General features: G+C 45.5%; 1 protein-coding gene across 2 annotated transcripts in view; it reads right to left on the bottom strand.

Annotated features, from left to right (window-relative positions):
- The window catches only part of DAGLA (diacylglycerol lipase alpha), a 73509-nt gene extending 52424 nt beyond the window's left edge, over positions 1-21085 (bottom strand). The window contains exon 1 of one of the 2 annotated variants that reach the window (XM_076343668.1): positions 21038-21085. The gene's annotated coding sequence lies outside the window, so the exon portion shown is untranslated. The remainder of the gene's footprint in view (positions 1-21037) is intronic. The other variant, XM_076343670.1, reaches the window with a different exon arrangement.
- Between the last annotated feature and the right edge of the window lie 2573 nt (positions 21086-23658).

The following is a 23658-nucleotide window of genomic DNA, read 5'->3' on the forward strand; positions in this document are numbered from 1 at the left end:
TAAGGATTGCTTCTTATAACTCACAACAAATTGCCCTTTGCTAAATGTTCTCCCATTACATCTCTACTCCCACAAACAGCCCCACGAATGCAGTTAACCTATTCCACAACTATCTTTTAACAAGGTCACTCCAAAACCATGAAGTCCTAGAAGTCCACCTCTCCTACCGGTCCCCCACGATCCCTGACCCGTTTTCTTCCAATTTCAAATGAAACTCCCAGTAGACAGACAAACACACTATTCAAGGGGCCCACCTCATTCTGCAGCAGTACTTCAAAGAGGGAGTATTCTCAAGTGCTGCGATTTCCCTGAAAATACCACGTCTGTATTTCACTGCAAATGCACGTCTGCCTTCTCCCGTTACTCCCCAAACCTTCCCAGGTTCCCACTTTCCAATAGCTTGGAAAGTTATGTAATGCTCTCCTGAGAGCATCAGCCTTGCACCTTAAGCAGAATCTCTTCTATTTCTTGCCCACAGCTCTGCATTTCTTGGAGCCTTCACTGAAAACTAATCTAACATCAGGATATACTGCAAGCAGAAGTATCAGTATTCTTGCAAACACATTTAATAAAACAGAACCTAAAGCAATATTTATGGCATCCTATTTCAAAACCTAACTCTACATTGCCATCATTCCCCGTCCTCAGTATAACTCTGACTTCACAGAAGTAACCTCAAAAAAAACCCCTGAATCCATTTTTTTCCAATGAGATCTTGTGAAGTCTAATGATCTCCTAACATCTAGAGGACTGCTGCTTTCCAGAGGAGGGCTTCTCTCGGCACGAATCCAGGCCACATGCCCGTGTCACGGAGCATATCTACTTTCACTTGAATGTTTACCCTGGGGCATTAATGAAGCAAAGATCAAACACCAAAGTAATGAGCTCTGTCTGGTGAAGGGCATATGCATGTTGCTCAGGCACAGGTAGGTATTTTTACCAACACAAGTGTCAGCACAGCAGCAACTACCTTGAACATTCACCCCACGTAGCGTAAACACCACATCACATTTGCTAAAATCCTACAGCAGAGAATTATGAATTTCAGCTTGGCATTTTCCTTGACTTGGATAATATCACTTACATATATACACTGTAAGAGGCCTTACAGCATGTGACAACAGAGCATTGCCACCGTCTGTCAGAGACACAGATATTAACCATCTGTATCTGTACACTGACCCTCCGCTGTTCTCAATCCATCACTTTGGGTACTCAAAAGGAAGCTTTTCAGATTTTAAAGGAAACAGGCTTTCAAGGTAAATGACAGTAGAACAGCTTTGTATTGACTAACATGCTTTTCTCATCCTAGACCAGCCCAAATTAGAATCTTAAAAAGATTTTTCTCTTGTTCCTAAGCTCAAAGTGAACATTTAAAGCCTGAGTTTTCAGATGCTGGCTCCTGCTGCTGCAACTTCAGAAGAAATGTGGTTCTGCCCCTCCCATCCCGTGGCTTCCACCTCAGTGCACGAGAACAGCCCTTGAAATAAAACAAATGATTAGGCTAAGTACTCCCAGAAGAAAAAAAAAAATTTTTTTCCTTATTCCTGCCTGGAGAACACGGTCTTCTAAAGAAAGCTGCAGCTCTGACCCGGCTCATGTAAAGCTTGCTAATTACAGTGAAAATCTGAAGAAAGCAAGAGCAGGAGGGAGGAAGAGCTACTCCAGCTCTCTGGCTCACACAAATGACAGCTTGAGCAAACTTTTCCTGCCTCAGTGGTTGCTGCTATAAATAACAGCCTCCAGGGCTCAGGGCTGCAGGAACCCAAATCCCAGCCACCTCACAGAGACCCTCTGAAGTCTGCACTGCTCTGTACACACATGAGCTTTAAGAGCAGCCTCCTTCCACAGTTATGCACACACCAACGTGCTTCTCCTACACACACAGCTCTTCTCATCCATAGTCCCAGACCTGCTAGTTACAGCACCTTCCTGTGTTCGGAGCAGTCCTGTTCTCACACACACATATGCACACCACCTTCTGAAAGCCTCCCTTGTCTCTTCACCCAATCCTTTAGATTTTATGCAACTTTTCTCTCCTCTGGCAACCCACTCCCCCATTATTCTGTCATTCCCTCACTCCCTTTTCTTTTTCGGTCTCCACATTTTCTGTGGCTTCCCTTGATTACATTGCTTTGTAGCCCTCCATCTATTTCTCCATGTTTGTGCTGCTAAGATGCCCTGGAGTATCGTGAGACAAGCAGAGCTCCTCCTTCCAGCTGCTGACAGCTGTTCTCTAGCCCAAAAGGCTCGTCCATCAGGAACCCAGAGGAGATCACTGAGGAAGAGTGCAGCATGCCTGCAAGAAGTAAAATCACCAACTGTTCAGTGCATGCAGCTCCAACTCCCTCCTGGTTTAGGAAATTAAGTCCCAAATTCAGACCCAGTGGAAATCAAATCCAGGCAGTTCCCCTGCGACTTAGCAGTTTGCTTTCCCTCTAGCCACTTTCTCCAGCTGGTGCTTCAGATGAAGATGCTGTAACCACACATGTGCAGCACTGCTGCAAGAGGTACAAGAAAGCGAACAGCAGCACAGGTCCCGTACCTCTACATACCACTACTCACTGGGACAAGCAGATCAAATGCTTCTTCCTCTTCCTAGAAATTCTTGCCCGTCCAGTGCTTCCCTAATAACACAGCAAGATAAATCTGAAATCCTGGGCTGAATCCTGCCAAGCTGAAGTAGCTAGACCCTTCGTGAATCTCAGATTTGGATGTGTGTGATAGAAGGCAGGAATCCTATTTTCATTTTGCTTATGTAAGCAAGGATGAATCAAGCCCAGGTTTCTCTGATCTTGTGTCATATTTAAGCCTTATATATATCTGTCCATAACCCAGAGCTAAAAAGCCCTTCTCTTCAGACAGAGCCTCCATCAGCTACGCTTCTAAACACCAGCACACACATCCCTCCTCCGCAACACCCACGCACAGCACCTTCTGCACACACATACAGCATATAATCTGCATGCGTAGCTCATCTACAAACCCTCCAGGCCCTTGGGGGCTGCGCCTTGCCTGGCAGTTGCACAGCACAGGCACCCTCAACCCACCCCTCGCTAGCAAGTATCCCTTCCCGCTGCTCCCTGGGGAGAGCCAGTAGACAAGTAGAGAATTCAGTTTCTAGCTCAGTAGTTATTTAATTAGACCACTCAATTTTAGAAGATCTCCTACTTAAGTTCTCTAGTCCTCTAGTTTTCCAGCTACGAGTCCTGCAAATACTCTTATACATATTTACTCAAACTTTTTTCCCCGTTCTGTCACAGAGCTTACATAGACGACTTCTGCCTATTTTTCCTCTGTGGGTTCATCACTGTAGACCCTGGAGTCAGAACAGCTAATTACCATCTCAGCCTCTGCTCCCCAAATGTCTGACAAACCCAGTGCTACAGGTAGCACAGCCACACGTTTCTGTCTTCAGCCAGGGTACCACACATCTTTCTCATAGCATGCCCAAGTTTTCACACTTACTTCCCAAATTAGCACTCCCCCGTTTTCTTCAGGTGTCTCCTTGATATACTGACCATCTACACCTTTCTACTCTACCTCACAGCTCTTCCAAAATCCCAGTTGCAGGATACTTTTCCAGCTGACTTTCCTTGGGCCTCTAATGGGAACATCACATGACAAGCTATTTACTGCTCATTTCATTACTCTGGCTCCAGAAGAAGGTTACATGAAGGGGCTATACGAAGCAGACTGCGGGGGTTACTGTATATGCCTTCATACAAATGCATGCATGGCACAGCTTCTAGCTAATTGTCCAAGACCTCAATGTAAGCAAAGTGTTTCTAGCTTGTCCTAAGGATTGCCTTGATATTTTCATGAAGACATTTTTCTCCTTGTTGCCATCATCCTCCTTGTTTCCGTATACTCCTCGCTTTGTCTCGTTAGCAGCTGCTGGAGAAGTCACTAAGCACACGTTGGTAGGAGCTAGAAAAGCCTGTCACTGCAGGGACAGCATCGCTACCCTCTTGGCCATCCAGCTCTGGATGAGTTTAGCGAAGATGGACAAAAGTGAGGTGAAAGGAGGCGAGGCAGAAGCAGACATCCCGCATGACAAGAGGAGAGCTGCAGCAGCAGAAATACCCTGAAAAAGCACTCCTTGACTTCAAGCAGCTGTACAGACGTGAACTGAAAAGCACAGATTGCAACTGTCCGTTTCTGTGACTAACGACTGGTTCTACCAAAAGAAAAGCAGGAACAATTCTTCCTGAAGCTAATGGAGTGCAGGAAACATGAACTAGCCACACACAGGAGTCCACCAACTCCAGTGTTGCGGACTGCTAGGACTATGGTAGGAGGTACAAAAAAAAGCAGCAGGAGACTATTCAGAACATAAATCAAAACCATGGTTACTAAAATATAGAGAGGAGAATCATGAAAATAAGATTAAAGGGATCAGAGATCACAAAAGAGGGATTGGGAAAGGAGCTAGGTATCTACTCTGTGCCAAAGAGAAGTGGATAAAATTTAGGTGCAAGCTCCATCTAAATGACATCAGTTTGGTGCCAGTGAACTGCAAAGGAGAAAGAAACAAGACTAGTCATCTTACCTGTGAGCAAGTAACAAAGATCTGCCAGACAAAACAACCCAGCCACACAGCTCGCCTGGCACTCAGCTACAGACTCTCTAGGACAAAAAAAAAAAGCATCCTATTTTCAAAGTTGACTCAGTTGTGCTATTCTCTTTTCAAAAAAGGGTGGACTGGCATAATGTGTGCCTCCTTAAACTACCACTGAAGTCCATGCCTGTCTGAATTGAACAAGCAAAATGTCATCCCTCCTGAAGAAAATCAGCAGGGTCATCCTCAGAGCTGTATGCAGCCTTGTTATCTGCTCCCAGGTACAAATACAAGAGCTGTGAGGATGAAAGCTCTGGGACCTGGCTGCTGTCTGTCCTGGATAAAAGTCAGGTGATCCCAGTTCAAATCTCTCTCCATTGAACTAACTTCTATTGGAAAATTAAGACATCAATAACTTAGCAGCATTTGTAAAACAAAGGAAAGCAATTTCACTTTTCCATCAATGAGAAAGATAAGGAACAGAAGTTGACCCCAAACCTCGTCCAGAGAACTTACTAACAGAGGCAGGCTCGTACTCAGAAAATGGAAAGGATCACTACTCCAACAGCTGTTTGGAAAAGCACCTTTCCTCTAGTCTAGCAGATAAGAATTTCAAATGCTAAATGAGTCTTCACACGAATTTATAATCCAAACAGGATTATAAGAAAACAAACAAAAAAGCTGTTTATTCAGATGTACTCCAGGACAAGTGACTGGCTCTGAGCCGACAGAGTTTTAGGCTATTAGAAGAGAAAGTACTTTTTCCTCTTATGCTGCAGGCAATGCATCATTATCCCTGTAATTAAATTTAGTGCCTTTGTGGCAATGCCTTCTGCAGGATTTATCTAGGACTTTTTTCCCCTTCCTTTAATTATATTACAATTAACCATGAAGTGTCCATCCATTTAAAGTTTTTCAGTTGGGCTTCAGAAGTAAATGCCTGAAACAGTCCTTGGTGAGAATGCTGTAATAATCTTGGAAGAGATCACAAGCACAGGATCTGGGGTTTGGTAACTAATTCATTTATTATTGTTGCCAGTGGATGTTCAAAGCCTGCAAAAAAAAAATCTTTTTATCTTTTTCAGTTATAGTACTTGATTCAGATCCTCATCCTTGATTAGAGCTCAAAGGCCTCAGAGCAATATTATATTGCAATTAACCCAGCTGATTAAGGCATAATCAAGCACCTAAGTATCACACCTAGTCCAGGTCTGAGCTCTTCTGCATCGTAATCCTGTGCTGCTACTTTTCCTCAATTTCTTCACTCAGTCACTTAAATTCTGAACACAGACACAAACATTCAAGCTGAGATTTCCTACAGTTCTTTTCTGGGCAATGTGGGAAAACGTTCCCAGCCCTTTTGAAAAGGAATGACAGGAATTATGCCTGCATTCTTGCAGAAAGGTTTTGTTCGACTTAAACTCCGCACAGACCTCACAAACCACCAAGCGTAGCCCGCAGGGCTAGCAAACTATGTTATCTTCAAAACACAATCTGAGATAATCTGTGTGTACAACAGCATGCGAGGACAAAAGCTACAGAAGAGTCTGTCAGATGGCTCCAATTTGTTTCCAAAACATGACTCTAATCACAATCTCTTTGAGAAGGGGATCTCTGGAGTACTCAGTAACAGATCGCATGACAATTGCATTTAGATGCCAGGTAGCTTCTCACATACCTTCATGGCATTCTTGCTGACAGTCTTTCCCAGGTTGCACAGGCAACACACTTTCTCCAGTGAAAAAAAAAAAATCTATGCCTCTAACATCTGACATTCCAATGCTGGTAACCTCAAAAGAATCCATGCTTGGTCAAGCACTCACCTCTCTCCAGCCTTTCCCCTATGCAGCTGCCCATCATCAGTTCAGTTTTCTGCATTCCTTCCTTGAAACTTGTAGCACTGGGGGTACGTGTCAAGAGGTGCATTACAAAAGGGTGCCCGATGAAAATACTGCAGTATTTTCACAGCATGAGGAATTCATTATCAGAACCAGTTAGCGATTAGGTTACTGTTGGAAGCAAGATAATGAAGAACCCTTATTTATATATATTTGTGTCGCTACTGTTCACTTGAACAACTAACCTTTTTGTATATCTTAAGATGCACAGCATCCCATATATCATGTGGCAGAAAGCTGCACAGATAATTATTTTATTTTCATTGCAAAGAGGAAAACAGCAGAGCAGAAAGACCCAGAAAGCGCAGTCTGCTACAGCATCCAGTTTTGAGCAATGACCTGCCCAACACATGATGAATTCAAGCATTCTTTAAACTAAAAAAAAAAAAAAGAACGTCCACAGGCTTCTTCCTTCCTCCACTGTACTCCTCAGTCACAGCTAGGATCAGTGTCCAGCAGCAGAGCACGCGCTAGCATACAGTACCCTACTTCAATTGAACTAATGATACCAATAGGCCAAAGCGATCACTCTGGAGTAAGGAAATAAGAATACTGGCAGAATGACACTATGAATAATTCACCACCAGTTCAGTGATCTCTCCTGGCACCACGGAAACTTTAAAGGTGTTCCAGCTGCCAGGCTAAAGTTAACCTGGAAAAGGAAAAAAGTATACGAAGGACACAAGAATGACCCCGCTCCCTTTCCACAAGTAGGTTTTAAATTGCAACACCAGCAGCCTACACACGCCTTCTTTCCCTCTCTCCCTCCTCCTCTCCCTATGCTTTACCCTAATAAGCCAGGGAGGAGACAAACACAGCAAAACTGAAAAATTATGCATTTCCACCAGTGATAGGCTGTAGATGAAAGCAGCAGGGGAGGGGCAGAGAGACAATCTGGTCTCTGAAATGTGCTAGGTTATGGAATAAAGAGCTCATCTACACACACAGGAGCACAGAGGCACAATGGCAAGTGGGGGAACCCAAATAACACCCTCACCCAGCTCCTCCCAGGCCCATCACAGGAGCCGTCACCCCAGCAAAGGCCCCACCACAAGCGCAGAGGAGCACAGAGGCACTACGGCAGGCAGGGGAACCCCATTAACCTAGACAGAGAAGCACAGCCCCTGCCCTGGCTCCTCTCCAGGCTGTCACAGCAGTGTGTATGTATATATACATACATTCACATATGTATGTGTGGGCCTACTAGGACTTACACGCTCAGCTTCACTTTTGGCTGGATCTGGGCCACAGCTCTGCAGCGGCCTCGCCCCCGTTTGGCTACCACAACTGGCAACCCCTAACAAAATGTACAGTAACAACTTTCTGACCCAGTCAGTTGGAAAATGATTTAGAAACAAAAGCATTATCAGGATGGGAGTCAAAGAATCCAGATGTAAAACATCAAATAGGAGACTGGGGGGGCGGGGGGGGGGGGGAGAGAAGTTCAAGACCCTGAATGAGTACAGCAAGAACCTGCCACTTTAACACCCCTCCCTCAGCTGCCAGCAACCAGGCATCATGTTCCTGCTCCAGGCTGCCAGCAAGGGCTGCAGAGTGACCTTTGCGCTATCCATCTCTGCAGAACACAAGAGCCACGCACCAGAAGCACACAATTAATATTTAGTTTTTCTTCAAGTGCCTACAACTTTGACACACCAGTTTTAGGGAAATCCGAGATAAAAATTTTGTGATTTTCACAGTCAAGAACAGAAGCTCAAAAACCCCACATTTCTAGGGTGGGCTTTCTCCCCTCCACAAGGAAGCTGAAATCACGTTCCCTAAATAGTTCCAAGTATTCAGTAAGCACCCTCAGTATAAAGGCTACAAAGAAGGCAGGGCTATTCTTTAACTGAAGCACTTAAACTTGTCTGCACACCTAAATGATCTTAATTCAAATTGCATTTTACAACATTTCTAACACAGAAAATGTAAGGACTATGAAGAAACAGTATTATTTGCACTAAGCACAGTGGAGTGAAGTTTAAGTACCAAGCAGGTATCATAGTTGGAGGCTGGCCATTAAATAATTGAAAACCCATAGTTTTGGGGGTAGGGAAGACTTGACACCTTATAATAAAATGAGACACAGTAACCTACAGGCAGGAGTCCCCAGATGTGCTGATCGCAACCCAGCCACAGCGCAGCTTCAGTGGCAGAAGCGGCCCTGGAAGCTCCCAAAGGGAAAAGCTCCACCGAGCACAACTGCTTCGGTCATGGCCCCAACACCTCTTTTTATCACTGCACCAGCAAACAGTACTCACCGCGGCGCTGACAAAGCATCCCTGGACAGTCTCAAACGCCACACCGACTGCTCATATGATCGGCAGGTGCGAGCCACAGTCCTAGTTTTGCTCACTGGCCATATTTGTGTTGACTTTAACAGTCAAAGAACCAGGATGTGCAGCTAGAACAACTATATTTATATAAGAACAAAGAGAACTTCTTCAAAGAGGTAAGTGCAAAATGATGGGTTTTACTCACCTGACAAGGCCCATTTTAAGACCAACACCCCTTCTTTCCCTAAGCCTTTAGCTACCCTGACAAACTGCCAAAGCCACCAGATTCCTTCTCTTGAAAAAAAAATGCTGTTGCTGGTGACCAGGAAGTGCTCCCATCCAAGAGCCAGCAAGGCACCACCCCTAGGCAGGTGCCTGCTTTCCATTGAATTTAGCTGGAAACAAGACACTTACTGTTAGAAACCTAAACCTCTTCATTAATCAAGCTCCTTTCTTTTCTGCCGTTTCCTTTTCAATTTTCAGACAGAGCAACCTAATTTTAGGACTGCAATTCCTCTTAGGTCACACAATGCAGCTGTTTTCCTTGACAGACTATGAACCTTACACCACCCAACCTTTCTGAACAGGGAGGACCTACTTACGGCATGTCGGCTGATCTCCCCAGGAAGAGAGACGTACTAGACAGGACTGGGCAAAGTCCTGCATTTGCTAGGAACGGCTTTAACAACAGGCTGCAGCTCAGCGCAGTGGAAACAAACCCAAATGTCTCTGCCCTGAACATCTTATCTACTTTAAATGGGGTGGTAAAAGTGGATTCAGAAATAGTTTAGTCTGGAGCATTCATTCAGACCGGGTTACTAACCCTGCTCCACAAGCACCACTGCTATGTGGAACGGAGCTGTGTTTGCATTCTCATCCAGCAGACATGCTGTCTTTTTGCCACCCCTCTCCATACAAAAAGAGCACCAAACTGCTGAGTCGGTAAAAGAGCAGCAGGGTGGACTCGGGCATCTCATTGTCCAACTTGTAATTAACTCTGTGGCCATGGAGCAGTGAAGCAGCCTTGAAGACACTGCACAAAATCCTGTCTCCTCTTCAGCAGGGAGAAACTTGCAGTCAGGAGCCAATCAGGCAGAGAATGAATATTAGTTTCCCACTCAAATCAGAAATTAAATCCTTTTCCCACATTTCTTGACAAATCCCCTTATAGTTGAGAATTCAAGCCCTTGCATCTCCTATCTGTTCCCATAGGAACGTAAGAGCCACAACTGCTTCCAACCTCATCTCCTTTCCCAATAGCAGAAATATCTAATGAAGTCTTGGTAGCCTTGCTCCTCTGCAGCAGGAACACTATGCATATTTGAAGAAAAGATAAAGATAACACTTTTCTCATCTCTTCTACTCCTGCTCCTACAAAAAGGGAGCAGGAGCCACACAGCCCTGAGGGCCACCGAGTCTTGGGTAATCATATCTTCCTCCCCCTTCCTCTCTCCTAACTGGCATTCGTCACTTTTTCTCTTCAAAAATCTAGAGTTTAAACAAAAACTCCATTACGAAATGCAAACTCCTGGAAGACTCCTGCGCAGAGGCAGTCAGGTGCAAGGCAGTTGAGCAGCCACCAGCATATTCATCTAAAGTACAAGGAAACAAATGGACACATTTTCTGGAAACAGGATCTCCTGCTTCTCCAGGCTTGGACAACCAGCAGTTCCAGTACCCCACCCTCCGGCACCGCACGTTCTCCGCAGTGAGAGGCTTGCACCTCCAGATGCGAAGGCAGAAGACCAATCTGCAGTTCATACTGTCAACACAAAAGCTGCGAGCCCAGACATACTGGAATTATGAAATTAGTCCAGAACAAAACAGGAAGAGGAAAGGGGGTTCACTCACACTCCTCACCCAAAAGACTTCCTCAAATATCAACATAAATGAAGCAAATTACTGAAATGGTGCCTGCTGAAAGAACCGAAACTTCAACTTACTCTTTCTTCAGGAGCATTTAGCCCTTGTGGTCTAGACCAGAGGCTCAAGAGCTGTATTTTCACATGCTAGTCAAGAGGGAGTGTTTTGGCCTAACACCAGGTAACTTACAGTCGAATGGTTCGCAAAACAAATCTATGTTAACATTGAGATTTTCATGTCATAAATCAGGTAATTTAAAGTGAAGAGAGTCCTGATTGCTTTAACCGCACCCTTTCGTGCTTTTGCACTCAAAAGGATTTCATTGCACAGCCACAATATACAGAGCAGTGACACAAAATGCAGAAGACCTGCAGCTACAGCACCGGGAACCAACGCGGTTTCTTCCCTTTCAGTTTAACTCTGTTACTTCCCAAAAAGCATGGCTCCTTGTCTAGTGCTGCAATCATACTTTATTCCTTACGAACGCATTTAAGTGGGAAGCAAGACTAGAGCTTTCTGTCTCTTGCTGTCCTCTGTTCAATTAAAACCCCATCCATTATAGTGCTTTCAAGTCTTTTTGTGTTTATAACAAGTTAAAAGAGTTAACCAGAAAAGAAAGATGAGCAGAGCAGCTGGAAAACCATTTTTTCATTGGATAAATACAACAACAGCTGGGGACATAAAGGACATTGCAATGTTGCGCAATGGACAAGTCAACGTTTTAAGAGAATAATTATCTCAGGTACCTCAGAGAAGGACAGTCCAGGATACTCAGTGGTGGAGAGACTTCCACGTTCCCTTGGGAAACTCCGTCCTCTTCCTCAGCCTACCCAGGCAACTTACCTCAGAGGAGCTAACAAAAGCACCCTGTACATCCAGTAGCAGCTGTCACGTAACTTAAAAAAGTAATCTAACACTTCATATTAGCATGCATACTCATTTCAGAGAATAAACACAGTACATTTCCTTCCACTCTCTTGACTCAAGAAATATTTTTGAGAGTTCAGAGTCGTTAAAAGCAGCCTCAGAGCAGATCTGCTACTTCACCTCCCCAGCTTCTACAGCGTAACCTCCAAATGCAGAACAGCAGCAAGTCCTTATCGGGCTTTCAGTTCACATTGTGCCAAAAAGTTCAAGTTCCACAAAGGTTCGTTTCCATTTCTTGTCCTCCGATACCGGACACTTCCATCATCAATTTATTTCTCTGCTAACGCCTACTGTCTTGAAACATCCATTTAACCTCGCCCGGCCACCCCCAGCTCCTCCATCAGCAGGCCCAGACGCACACAACAGCGCAGGAGAACAAGGATGTGACAATCTGCCGGACAAAGAACAACACACAGCAGCGGGCTGAATTCCTCTGCTCTTTATCACTCCCAGTAGAAGAAAGGAAAAAAAAAAAATCACTATTTCTGCAGTGATATCATCCCCTTGGGGACCCGGTCAGGGTAACTCATCACAAAATAAGCATTGCGTGTCCCAAAAAATAAAGGTTAGATGCAATATACTTCAGAGTTCCTAACCAGAGGCTTTCAAGCTGCTCCACCAGGGAATGAACAGATGAGGAGCCAGTAGAACCAGGGACACCAAAAACATCGGTTCCTTACACTATGAAGGGCATGGGTAGAGTTGTTCCTCTCCCCAATGCGTGTCTAACCACTCAAGCACATAGGCCTCCACGTACACAAACAACGTCCTGCAAACTTGCACACTAGATTATAGAGAAACTGCCAAAGTATGCATATTAATGTCTTTTCTCCCCAGATACCTGCTACCCACCTCACAGTGGATTTTCAGGCTTTCTGCCCACCCCTCCCTGAACAAGCTTATACACACACTTCACTGGGGCAAATTAAACATACTTGACACTTCCTGGGCTTGCGTGCAAGCCCATACACCGCATACTTCAAATTCACAAACTCGGTAAATATTACCGGCAGGTTCCCATGAGGCACTTCAGATGCATGCACCACACTTACTCAGCCACCCGTTCACAGAAGAACGAGCATTTTCTGCAGCATCCTACGTGGTTCCCACCTCCAAAACCGCCCGTACTAATTCCTCCACCCTCATCCATGAGAAAGACAAAGCCTCAGAGAATCGATAAATTCTCTTCCCCACCAGCAGAGCTGGGGTCCTATAAAGCAAGGTAAACTAACTAGTTACATGCAACCAGCAAAGATCTTTATCTGAGACTCTTCCAGGCCAGTAACATTTGGAAGCACTGAGGACAACGCTGCATTTGTGGATGTCCCCATTTCCTATTGAGTTAAATTCAGTTATGGCCCCCAAGGTATTCAAAAGGGTTTGCTCTCAGCTCTGTAAGAAAGTGTGTTCCTTTTTGTGTTAAAAAAAAAAAATCAATGAGGATAAAAGACTGTTTTCCAAAAGCAAAGTATTGAACCAGGAACAGGCATGAAGTTTAGAGGGGAAAGGGCTTCTGGAGAAAGAAGCCTACGGCTTCCTGCAGAATGAAGTTTTAACACCACAATTATGCAAAGGCATTTTGCCCTGCGCTCCTCTCATGTCACTGAAGTTCGAGGAAAGCTCTACTCTATCCAATTTTAGAACGTGCACGTAACATCTCGGGAAAGGCATCTCTCGCTTCCAATGCACTTCATTATTCATGTGCCAAATAGTTTTAGCCCCATATTAACCTCGGAAGGAAGACTTGAAAAGAAAGAGCAGCCCCTTTCTCTGCTAGAAAATAAGTGAAAATGACAAAGGTGAGGGGAAGAGCAATCCCACAGCACACAGAGAGACAATCAAAGAAATCTGTCATTATTCTCCATTTATTCAGGGAAGAAAGGGCATCCACTACAACAGGAACTTGAGAGAAGTCGCAAATTACTGCTTCTTCATTTTCTTTTAAGGACATATCTTATCCACCATTCAGCAGAGCAAATGAGAACTTTTTTTTTTACTTCCTCTGACAGGGGATCAGGGCACATGTTTCCCCTCCAAGCAAAAGTACAGAGGTTCATATCTGAATACTCTCATTTAGTGAAGCGGATGCTTGGATACCATGGAGATGGTGACAAACAACCGAATGGGACAGAACAGTCACAAAAAGGGTACTGTAGTTTAAAAGGTTAAATCTGGCTGAGAGGTGAAGCAGTCACACAGGACTGTTGAAATGGACGGACACGTTGTCTTCGCAGAGATATCCTGGAACAAGAGACAGACCACCAGGCTAGAAAAACTCTGCCATTTCCAGAGGGTCTGAGGCTGAAGTTCTTGAAGACTGGCTGGTGCACTTTTTAAAAGAGGTCTTGTTTTGAGTTCAACAGCAGACAAGCAACAAAGTGGTCCACTTACTGTTCCAGAGCCATTTAGCGATGGAGAGTTGCACTGAGTTCACTTCATTTACTACTTCTCACATCTGAATTTTCAAACACCAAAATCCGAGTTGTGTTTCAAAAAGGAAAGAACACACTTTTTAGACGCTAACAAAGACAAGCCAAGCATAATGAGAAGTTATTAGGTAGCACTAGGTTGAATTTTGATGAAGAGCACTTTTAAAGGGGTCCCGATATGACCAAGAAATATAGTATGCAAGACAACAAAAGGTAGGATTCACTTTATTCCGCACAGTCACAGGCTGGCTGAGATGCTGCAAACTCACAAGAAACATCTGACTTGCTCTGATTTTATGGGAGGTGAAATAGTTAATTTCCCATGAGAGAAAACAGCACAATTTTTCAAGATCATTTGGCAGATCACATGGGGAAAAGACAAGCCTCCAGAAGCTCAGACTTTTGAGCTGGAATCTATATTCCAAAAATACATCAAGGCTGTATCTATGGCTGTAAACACCAGCAAGCACATTACACAGATCTGTGCCGAAAAGACAAGCCATGACATAATATTAAATTTCATTTTTCGTTCTAAAAGATGCAGAGCAGCGTAAATTCCAACTTCTAACAGACATGGAGCAGCATTAACAGATCTGAATGGAAACCCTTCTGGGTAGAAATGCACTGGAGTTTTTCCCCCCCCCCCATACCAGCCTCACCATTTCTGTTGTACTTACTGCAATGAAACTGTAATAGCAAGATCCTGAATTTCCCTGTTTCTTCCTATTATCCAGTTCAATTTTATTTAAGGTGGCCTAAGGGATTCACCATTTTATTTGCACATTTGTTGTTCTTCAGAAAAGAAGGACTCAGTCTAGAAGCCTGCCTGGATCTAAACTCAGGATCTCTCAGGTCTGTGCCGATAATCATACCTCTAGACCAACAAATCACAAAGAAGAAACAGACATTACAGAGGAAAAGAGACATGGCAAATGCGTAGAGCACCTATTCATTTAAGGTAGCCTTCTCATATTTATCGATTAGCTAATTACTCCTAGTAACCATAAACACTGTTTAAAATTACCTTACCATGTCTTCACAAGAAGAGGAGAATCTCATAAAATCAATTTCAGTATCAACAAGTCTCTGCTCTCATTCAGCAAAGAGTCATAAGCTCTTCAATAACATGACACTCATTGTTTAGATGCTCCAAGCAAATCTTCCCATCTTGCATGTCACAGAGCACCAAACTGGTATCAAATAAACTATCCCACCAGCAACGGTGGGAGAACAAACTCCTGAAAAGGATCATCAGTGCTTACTCACCCCTAAAGAGGCCAACGTCCCAACAGAAACCAGCGTGAGGTTTCTTCTTCCTCCCTGAGGAAGAGGGACTGACACAGATACCCTTCAGGGCTGTGCTTGACAGCTTTCTCAGCTAGTACTCCCTCAGGGCACAAGGACATTCTCACTCTGGGGAAGATTCAGAGAAAATGGAAATGCCTGCAGCGTCACAATCCTGTATCTACAGGAAGGAGCTCACAAAACTTCTTATGAAACAGCAGGCATTTAGAAAATACACATAACACAAGTTAGGCACAAACTCCACCCCAACGGGCTTAGCTAGGATTGCCACAATAACCCTACCAGCAGTCCTCTGCAGGTACATGCTAGGAGAGGGCTTTTCATCACCAGATTACTGCCGACGCAGCAATGTAGATCTGTGCATAAGGTTATGGAAATGAGATCAGTTTAAACAACTCGGAGACGATTTTTCATATTATTAGCTTGGTAGAAGTTAGTTGCACTGGGTTTTTTTTAATCATTGCTTGCTGAACAGCACCTTTGCCTGATGAAATGGCAAGGGAAGAACACAAGGAAAATTACAATTTAAGATTCTAGATTGCATCCGGTATCCTGTTTTCAGGGAGAAATTCTTATTAAGGTCAAAGACATCACTGAGGAATCCACTTGTAGTTTTAATTTCACACAAAGGGAACATGCAAGAACCAAAAGCAGGCTGGCTACTTATTTAATAGCTTGAACAGAGCTAAAAGCCATGAATTCTCACGCAATTCCGTAGACATTTGTAGTCAACCTGAAGGAGACCAGGAAGCCAGGGCCTCCTCAAAGAGGGACAGAAACTCCAATGGAGGGGGAGGGAGGAGGACTTCCAGGGGTCTGCAAGAGTCTGCGGGAGCACGAGTCCAGTTAAAGCAGCATTTGTGTAAAAGCAGGCAGACTGGAAGCTTGGGGGTTAAGAGCCATCACAAAACTCCTTGTTAGTCAAGCAGCCTCTGCTTGCCATGCAGATTTTCTACTCTTGCTGCAAGGAAGAAAAAAAATAATCAGCAACCTTTTTTATTTAATCTTTTAGCTTGACATCTTTTCAAACAAATCCAGTCTATGAGGTAAGGGACCCGTACCCCCCTCACTGGAAGGAGGAGAGAAAAGGATAAAACAGAAGAGAAGTGACTGAAAATAGAGGGCACATTTTTTCTAAAGCTCAGTAGGAATTCTACCTTTTATTCAAAATCATCAACAAGGTACAGCAGCATTATGCTTTGCATTTAAACCCAAATTTTGTATGCATTTTATATTAGGAAATTCCACTTTTACTATATGTTGCTTCTAAAATATAAACCCATCAATTTTCACATGCATCATTATCATTCTTTAAAGCTTGTAATGATGCTTCAAATAGTTAACTAAGTAGTCTACAGTATTTTAGACTTTTTTTAAACAGATCAGTTATGGGTACATTCTTATATACACTTAGTTTTATAATGAACTTAGGATCAAGATGCCAGGCACCGTGACTTAAACTCATGCACCCAAACAAGCAAGGAGAATAAGAGTGCTTAGCGTCTTGCACTACAGGATTATATGTAGAGCAATTGCTGCTGTAGGAGACAAAAAATGTATTGTATTATTGGAAAGCAGAGTGAGATCTGGGAAGCAGGATCAACATGGTTGCACAAAGGGAGCAGACTCGAGAGTCTGTTTCTGTGCCCTGTCAGTAGACTATCAACTGCCAGTTATACTTGCGGTCTTAGAATACATAGCAATTTGATTTTAGTTTTGCAGTGGGCAAACTTTTCCATTTCTTATCAAAATCAGAAAAATAATTTCAGTTTCTGTCTTAAAAGTGCAAAGCTGGACAGATACTGCACCTGGCAAATTTTCAAGATTTTTCCTCTGATTTCTCTTTAGAAATACACAAAACAAAGTGTTAGCTTGAAAGTGAGGGAACAGAGTTCTAACTAGAAGCATCACAATGATTCCCATCACCGTGAAACACATGCCATGTATGTTTGTTCTGGCAGACATACGCTTAAATTACAATATAATGTATGTTCAGTGCAGAATAAAGAAGATATCTGCGCAAACTAGCTTCAAGTTAAAAGTCTGATTTACTCAGAGAATCTATTCCAGCAAGAACAAACATCCCAAAGCTATCCACAGATCCCAAGAGTCCATTTGTCACACTCCTGATAGCACAAAGGGCACTTTCATAAACTCCTTTCCCCCAGCTCTCTAAAAACTCCAGCCCCGCGGCTCTCTAAAAGCAGATGAAAATAGTTTCACTCTTCCAAGCATCTCAATTGCTGTCTCTTTAAATGTAACTTCCTCAAACTCCAATGCTGAATCCAGCTCAGGATGTACTTATTCATCTGCTGGATCATTGTCAGAATCAGAGGGACTGCTAGCTTTAACCAAGTATTTATTTACTGCTACCTAGGTGGCAAGCTGAGAAGGGGAGTATGCCATTTTCTCAGAGGAAAAGCAGGGTGCAGGCAGACTCCCCAAAGTAAAAGCTGCTTGTTCTAGGGTAGATCTCAAACTTTGCTACCCAAGGAAAAAGTCTGAAACATCTTCCCCTGTCTGAAGACAGAACAGAATCACTGCTGATTTAATGCAAGACAGTTTAATGAATTGTAGGCAGGCCTGTAAGTGACTTGAAGCCTCACAGGCTGTTATCTGCCCAAAGCTGAGCAGCATACCAAGCACGCTGGGGTTCACGCTCCCACGTGTGAGCACTCTCCTATTTCCTACAGGTCTCCAGCTTGCTGGTCCTTGCCTGGAAGGGACCCACAAAAACAAGAGGATTGATATTTATGTTGCTTTAAGGAGAATTTTCTAAGTCACAAAGGCTTGGAAGAAGTGTATCAATCTTGCCTGCAAATCCGTTCAATTTTATTGCAACTCAGAAACCAAAGCGAGCTGGTTTTGATGAGCTAACTCAAAATTAATTCACTTCTAAGACGAGGTTGCACAGGAAACACCCCTCTGCCCGTTTTTACACTTGGCACTATAGAAGGCCATTAAACATCTGTACCTTCAGCACCCTGGGATTAAAGGTCACATCACAGACAGAGACACAACCTGAACTTCACATGCATTACACGGCAATTCCCAGCTGGTGCACTCAGATCCCACAGGGAATGCCAAACTGTTTTACAAGAGGGAAGCAAAGACAGGTGGGACCGATAAAAACATGCAAGTCAAGTGGATCTATCAAAGGGCAGCTAGAGGGCTTGCAAGTTTATGTCTCCAGTTTCTGGCTAGATGTACACAGTGTTTAAGAGATACACAAAAACCTCTTCTGTCTTAGAAGAAACTGAGGTAGACATAGCACAAGGAACATGACATTTATATTCCCACCCGAAGTCCAAAAGCACATCTGCTCACTCACATACAAAACAGATTTTGTTCTTGTTGTAACTATTTGTTCATAGGAATTTTGACAAAAGTTTCATAAAAAGTAAAACTCTGCCAAAATTTAGTACAATGCAAACGCACTGAGTATCTGCTGAAGACAAGTCTTCTCAACACTTTTAAACAGTCTGATATCTACATTCATTCATTTATTTTTTTACAAAACAGACTGACAGGTATTTTGGTTTACCCTCTTTCTCTTCTCTAATTTTTTTAAACCTAACTTTGTCATTGGAGGGAGTATTTTCATCCTTACCACTTTTCTTCCTGGAGCAGCATGTTTCTCAATTTTAACCACTCAGATTGTATTGTTGCACAACTGATCCTTCCTAGGACTCTAGAAGAGGAACGGGTGGACACGGCACACTGAAGTTCGCCTTTCTCATTGCCCATTTCCCAGCAATGATTAAGCTGTCAGGGATTTACAGCAATCCCGGTTTCTGTGACTTCTGATTTGATTTTCCCTATAGCAATCAAAAGGATCTAACCCAGTGCCTTAAGTTAAAATAGAATTCTGATCAAATCTGGTTTTACAGGTCAGCGCTATCAAGATCGGTGCCAGCAAACATACATAGTTCAAGTATGTATTTTGACCCTATAGCATGTTATAGAGGGAGTAAAATTTTTTGTAAAACAGCAGAGATGGTAACTCCCAAATCTGTTCTTTTCTTTAAATACGGATTAAAGGGAACATTTGTCCTACTCCTTTCTAAAGGGTTTTGGTCACAGAAGTTCCAGGCTATATGCATTTTTTACATATATATTCTTGCGCCCGTTAGCCATTACTGGCCAGCCTGTCCCCTACAAACTGACACACATTCACTGGGCTGAGCAGTAATCTAATCAGCAGCTTTAAGAACCCAGTGTAACTTTTATGACACAGAAAGCTAACACTTAGGACAACAAATAACTTCACCCAGATAATGTCTTCTATTTTGAAAGCTTTCCACCAGTGCCCAATAGATATTCCTTCCTCCCCAATCACAAACTAACCTCCTTAACAGCATAGACACTTCCCTACTAGATACACATTTCACCAAAGCCTATGTTGTAAAAAGGAGAGATTAAAGACTCTGTCTTTACAAAAGCCACTTCCTACAATTTTGTTATCTCCCAACCATGACTATTTTAAAAACACTCAGCCTGACCACACAAGCTCAGACACTTCTCTCTGTTCAACCAGAAAATGACAGTCAGCGGGACGTAGCAAATCATCACCAGGTAACACGAGGTTTTACCCTGGCAGACGAGTAATCTCCTTCCCACTTTGGCAGAGGTTATACTTTCCCACAGAACCATTTCCTTTAACACGCCGGCTAATCCATCGAACAGAGATTTGCTGCTTTCAGTACGCACCACTTACAAACACTCCAGCGTCCCAGAAGCTGTATATACTATCTCTGGCAATCACTATGCCATTTCCCACCTGGAGCTGGCTGTAAGTACCATCCCGCATATCAGGACCTGCGGACTCAGTAATCACCATTCCTGTATTTCAGGTGACAACTGAAGCCTGTCCCAAACACAGGGGCAGGTACCAATTCCCAGAATGGGCACAGCATGAATTCTGGCCAAGCAGTCTGGCAATGTCCCAGCTGTAAGATCTCAGAGTGATATATCCTCTACTTTTATAAGCATGCAGGTCTCTGTGACCCTAACTGGGGACTTCTACGGTCAGGGTTCATCACCCACTGTGGCAGACCATGTCGCTGAAGTACTTTTAGTGCCAGCTAACTGTTTCAGACGCCGGTCCCCGCGGAGAAGTAATAAAGGCTGAGAGAAAGAATCCATGTGTCACACCCACCCTCTACACACCAGCAGCTTCTCCCTGGACGATCAGACAGCAACACCCATCCCATTCTCCCACACCGGGCTCGCGTTGACAGCCAAGGCCGGCTTGGACCGGGGTCTCGGGTCCCAATTCTGTCCCTGCCGCCAGCCTGATGCGCTGCCTCGCACCTGTCTGGGGGAAAAGGATCGCCTCTTTCTATAGGGTGCAGGCCACATTGCGAGGGGGCCCCTCCAGCTGGGAGGGAAAGAAGCGGCTCCCGCAGGAGACGGCCGCCCGCAGCGCCCCTGCTCAGCCGGCCCGCCGCCTCCCCGCAGCGCGGGGGGGAAACGCTCCCTCCGGGCACAGCTCCGCCAACCCCGCCCGCACCTGCCAGCCGCCTCCCGAGCAGGGCGGGACAGAACAAAGCGCCGCCGGGGCGGGGGACAGCGCCGGCAGCACCCCCAGCCCGCACCAACGCCCGCTTCGCCCCTCAGCGCTCCCGCGGCCCGCCGGGACCCCGCACCTGCGGCCTCCTCTCCCCTCACGACCCGCGGGGAAGGCCGGGCCGGTGCGGAGGGCGCTGCCAGCCCCCCGCCGGGGCCGCCCCCGGGCGCGGGGGTCGCCGCCGCCGCTGCCCTCCCGCCTCCCCTCACCTCTCTGCCGCCGCCAGCGACGCAGGCCCAGGGCCGCCGCCACCTCCATCCCGGGGGCCTCGCGGCCCCCCGATTCTCTAACACCGCCTCCGCCCGTGCAGGGGCCGCCCCCGCCGGGCCGCCCACTGCGTCAGCTTCGTAAGGACCGCTACGCACCCAGCGGTCACCATGGCGACGGCTGGCGCGGGGGGGGGGGAAGCTCGCGTGAGTATGGGAGGCGGCGGCGCCCCCTGGCGGTCCTGAGGGAGCGACGCGGGCGGGCCGCGCCTTCCCGCCGCGAGCTGAGGGGAGCCCCCGGCCCGGCCGCCCTCGCCCCCACCTCGGGGTACCCGAGCCCGGCCAGGGCCGCCCTCACGACCATCCTCCGCCTCCCCTGCTTGGGGCCAGGGCCACAGCCCCCTGAGGGAGCCCCCCCCCTTCCCTCCCCGCTGCCAGCCAGGGGTACAATCCCAGCCCTGCAGCCTGTGGCAGCTGGAACCCCCCCTAATCCCACTTCATTCCCCCAGCAACGCCATCCACTGCTCTGAGGATAGACCCGGCACTGCCTTTCAGAGGGAATACCTGGCTCTCCCAACATCCCTTCCCCGAGAAAAGCCCCCCCGGCACAACACGGAAGCCTCCCTGCAGACCCTCCCCAGCTACAGCCCGCCAGGGCAGCTACCGGCTGCATGCACACCTCAATCCCCAGCGTGGATAGCAGCGGTTTACTATCGCTGGGCTTGAAATTTAATCATCTTTTAATCAAAAGGCTTCAAACTATAACGTGACTGAAATGGAAATAAGGTTTTGCTTGTCTGCCACTGCTTACAAGCTCTGCACGGCCCAGACAGCCGGTGCGCTCAGGCAATCCAAATGCAATTGCCTCCTGCTCACGCATGCACTTACCAACAAGATCCTCATAAGGACGGACATGCCGTAACAGCCTTCCCCTGGTTACGGCATTTGGATGGGAAGAAGGACAGCGGTGGCCCGGGTCAGATGCAGCAGCGACCTCAACATAGCAAGTACTGAAGTATCAGCCAAGGACATAATTTAGATGCTCTTATTGCAAAAGACTAGAAAAGTAGCAAAAAAAAAAAAGTCATCTCCTGGGAGTAGGAATGCATGTCCCAGAAAACAGCTAAGCTCATCCAGCAGGGGATAGCAGCATATACCCCTCTGTCCATTCCTCCTTAAAGTAGAACAGCCTTCAAATGGTCTGCTCAGTGATATCACTGTACCTTGAAAATAAAATAGCCTCAGTACTACAGGTGGTAGAAAAACATTCAGCAAAAGCTTTGAAGCACTGGTATTCATTTATGCTGAGGTCTTTGTATACCACTCAGGCATAAAAATCACACTCACACTCATTTTAAGTTCCTTTATCTTGCCAGCCAGGTGTAAAGTGGCTCTGGTTTAGATGAAAAGCTGGTGCCAAATATAGTATTTCGACAAATCATTTCATCCTGCATGTGGCACTTCCAAGGGCTTCCTTCAGCACGAACCGTTCTCGGTAGAGCAGTGCCAATGCGGTGGGCAGACACTCCTGGAAGCACCGAAACCTAGAGCAGACAGAAGCAAGAATCTCAGGAAAACTATAAGTGACTCTTATTAATGAAAATACAATCAGTAGCTGTTCAAGACTTTCAGTTCAAGTGGTGGTATAGAGTACATACCAACCCAGATCCCGCCAATTAACGTACACAAGTCATCACAGGCAATTAGTCTCACACAGCTCATGCTTTCTGCTTGTGAACAGCCCCAGCTCTCCGTATCTAACTCAGCTCCACAAAAGAACTGCTGGTTAGCAAGGGTCAGACCATATTTATAGCACAGCTCCAGCAACGGAGTACATCACAGCTATCGGCAGTTCTTTCCAGACTCCTATATGGCAGTGACAATTTACAAATTAATTTGGACTTTGTTTTGTGTGAGCCTGTTTCCTTAACACTCCCTCAAGCGTTAAGGGAAGGACTTAACACCCCTCAAAAATTCCCCTGTCTCTGCCCTCACACGAAGGGCATTGCCCTCTATCACTGCATGCGAGGGTGGGTGGCAGAGCACTCAGGGTAATAACTACTTGCCAGGAAAAAAGCTGCTTAAAGACATTAATGAGAGTGAATTGCAAGAGATGGGATGTTCGCTACGCCCCAGAGACCCATCTTAGCCCTGCTGAACCTGGTCCCCACCTACATCCTCTGTAGCAAGAACATTCACTTACTAGTTTCCCAACCTGGGGAAAATGAAAGAGTTTGGTTTTGAGTGCCCAGGGCAATGGCCGAAAAGTACACGCATCAGTGACAAGTCCTACATCTTAGGAGGGCTGTAGGAGAGCAGAGTTACAGCATCAAAGATACATATATCAGCTGGGTTATCACAGCAGATAGCACAGATGCATGCCTATTAGGGTGCACTTACACAGCCTGCTTTATTGCCTCTCCATCAGGACATCACCTCCACTGACACCACCATCGGTTTCACAATAAAACCTTCAGCAGCAACACTGGCTTAATAAATTGCCGGCCCTCGCCATCCCTACTCACCCTTAGACTATTCCACACTGTTTGTGCAGTGAAGCTCGGCTGAAGAATAACCCAGGAACGTGAGGGGGGGGGGGGCATTCTCTGTAGTGTTCTTTAAGC

This window comes from Aptenodytes patagonicus, chromosome 7 (assembly GCF_965638725.1).
Source record: "Aptenodytes patagonicus chromosome 7, bAptPat1.pri.cur, whole genome shotgun sequence".
Classification (NCBI taxonomy): domain Eukaryota; kingdom Metazoa; phylum Chordata; class Aves; order Sphenisciformes; family Spheniscidae; genus Aptenodytes; species Aptenodytes patagonicus.